A 3,235-nucleotide genomic window follows, 5' to 3' on the forward strand; every position below is an offset into this window, starting at 1 on the left:
GTTTCTGTTGCTGAAGAGTTCCCGGGAGTCTTCGTTATTTTATTTATTCACACACACACACACACACACACACACTAAAACTAACACTAACACAAACACTAATACTATGATATCAACACATGCACTAACACATGCACTTTTTGGCACACACACACACACACACTGTTTCTCTCTTCCCGGCTCTCTCTCTCTCTCTGTCAGCCAAGGACACACACTCGCGCGCACGCGCGAGCGCGCACCCACGCACACACACACACGCACACACACACACAACACACACACACACACACACACACACAGATAAAAGAAGGGCATCGTCCATACTAGTGGAGAGAAAGAGAGAGATGGGGACGGGGAGAGATATGTAGAAAGACAACGATGGGTGTAATTCAGAGAGAGAGAGAGAGAGAGGGGGGTGGGGGCGGGGGGGGGGGGGGGGGGCGTGGAGGGGAGAGGGGGGAGGGAGGCGGCGGAGAGACAGACAGACAGACAGACAGAAAGGCTTCGACCCGAAGCTACAGTCTCTTGTGTAGCCGGCGTGTGATATTGTTTGAAGTCACCATAATCATTAGATTTGTTCAATTATGTGGAAAATAAGAAGCTGTCGTAAGACTAAACATATTTCATTCTGATTCTGAGGATGGATTAGAAGGACAGACAGAGACAGACGAATATAGGATGTTGACCTCAAAATTAAACAGATTGCATTCCGGCTGAATCCAGTCTGAATTGCAAATTCTAAACACGACGAGGGGGAATAAAGAGCTGACTCTTCTCTCTCTGTCTCTGTCTCTCTCTCACACACACACACACACACACACACACACACACACACACACACAGAGAGAGAGAGAGAGAGAGAGAGAGAGAGCCGCGTGTAGAGGAAGAGTATAGTCTATAGACAGACAGAGACACTGGGAAAGGGGAGGATAACAAAGCCGGCATAATTATAGTCATAATTATCAGAGAGACACAGACAGAGCTGACAGACAAACAGACACTGGCAGACAGGCAGGCAGACGGAGAGACAGAGGGGGAGAAGGCTTCGACCCGAAGATACAGTTCGTTGAGCAGTGTGTGGAGTTTAAAAAAAATTAAAAAATAAAAAATAAAAAAAAGAAAGAAAAGAAAGAAAAAAAAAGAAAAGAAAAAAAAAAGAAAGATTATGCACTCACTCCTTTTGTCTTGTTTGTCTCCTTTTTTTTGTCCATAAAAATGTGCTGCGCGCACGCCGGCGTGTGTGTGTGTGAAAGAGAGAGAGAGAAAGAGAGAGAGATAGAGGGGGGGGGGGGTTCTTTTTAAGCCACTGATAATAGGATTCGTTCAAATTTTGTGGATGACAGGAAGCTGTCCTAAAGACTGAACATATCACATTCAGTTTTGATTTTGACTGGGGTGAATTAGATGGACAAAGAGAGACAGAATAGTATAGGCAAAAGGATGTTGCCCTCAAAATGGAACAGATTGCATTCTGAATCTGATGAAGAATTCCTCAGTCAGTCAAGCATCACCTCAAACAGAGAGAGACTGAAGTATGGTGGGATGAAGAAAGATAGATATGAGTCGTTTGATTGTTGAATACTGGCATTAACTTATAAAGGTAGGTGAAACTGAATCTTGCTCGTGATAAGCAAAGGGCAGTTATTTTCCAAGGAAATTTATCCATTTTGTGTTGTTTTAACAACAAACTTTGATAATTATAGCATACTGATTTATGTCAAAACACTGTATTAAATGAATGTAGGGAGTATGAAGTGATGATAGATCAGTAACTGTAAGACAATAAGAAATTGATGAAACGATGAAACATACAAAAACTTGGTAGCTGACATTTTGATGTTGACAGTTTCGTTTGATGGCATTGCAGAAACAATAGATGGCACAATTAGCTGTGAGTTATTGGCCTTGAGGGTGTAGGCTCCAATAGGTCGTTAAACTCCAATAGAACCGTGGGTAAAGGCGATCTCTGCGGGGATCACCAGCAGTAATTTGACTCCACCGTTCTTCGAAGGAAGACGGGTGGTTTGTCTTTTTCACTGTGGCTGGTTTCAGTTTCAGTAGCTCAAGGAGGCGTCACTGCGTTCGGACAAATCCATATACGCTACACCACATCTGCCAAGCAGATGCCTGACCAGCTGCGTAACCCAACGCGCTTAGTCAGGCCTTGAGGAAAAAAAAAGAAGATAACTACATAAAAAAAGAACTACTACTACTAACAGTAATATGTATAGGCGCAAAAACTTGAAGAAGTCAACTATAAGCGTACAAAAAAAAAAGAAAAAAGAAAAAAAAGATAAATAAAAAAAGACGACAATGATGATAAATAAGCAAATAAATGTAAAAAAAAAAATGCAGACACACATACACACACATGTACATATGCATAACAGATATGCACCAAACATGCAGGGTGGAAATAGGGTAAGTGACGGAGAATGGTGGGACGGGTAGGAAAGGGGTGTGTGTGTGGGGGGGGGGGGGGGTAAAAACACAAAAAAGAAAACAGTTCACATCAGAAGGCCTTTTCATTTTGTGGCAACCTTGCTTGTTGAATGATCAGAGACTGCATTTTCCATCTTGGAGGTCCGTGATTTGTGTTGTTCAAATTTACAAAAGACTCTTAGATTAAGGGTGGCCCGGGAATTTTCTGATCTGTTATCCAAATCCCAAACACTGAGGTGGAAGGATGGCATTTATTTTAATATTTGGAAATTTGAAGAAAATGAAGATATTAAAAGAAATACACATGTACACACACACACACACACACACACACACACACACACACACACACACACACACACACACATACAGAGGCACTCATACACAGAAGATACAGTACACACCCACGCTAACATGATTTATTCGCAGTCTTGCACGGATGAGCGCACAAACATAATCATGTTCCAGTACTAAATTAAATCTTCCTGTAATTAAAACACATATGCAATTTATTCTTTCCGGCAATCAGTTCCAACCCCAGCAGTTCTTATTTACGTCAATCCCTTTTCAGAGCTAGCAGCTATTTGTGGAATAGTTTTAGTGACACAGAAAGAAAGAAGGCAGTGAAGAGAGAAGAACGCACGCATGGCAACACTGCTCCTGGAAACACTCCTTGAACAGTTTGTTTCAAACCAGTGCCAGGCAGTGTGAATGCCCACTTCAATCTGGATGGAAACATTCAAGTTATATGAATAGAAATGAGACCATAGAATAGAAATGAAACCACAAGCAA

Source organism: Babylonia areolata, chromosome 3, assembly GCF_041734735.1.
Source record: "Babylonia areolata isolate BAREFJ2019XMU chromosome 3, ASM4173473v1, whole genome shotgun sequence".
Taxonomy (NCBI): Eukaryota; Metazoa; Mollusca; class Gastropoda; order Neogastropoda; family Buccinidae; genus Babylonia; species Babylonia areolata.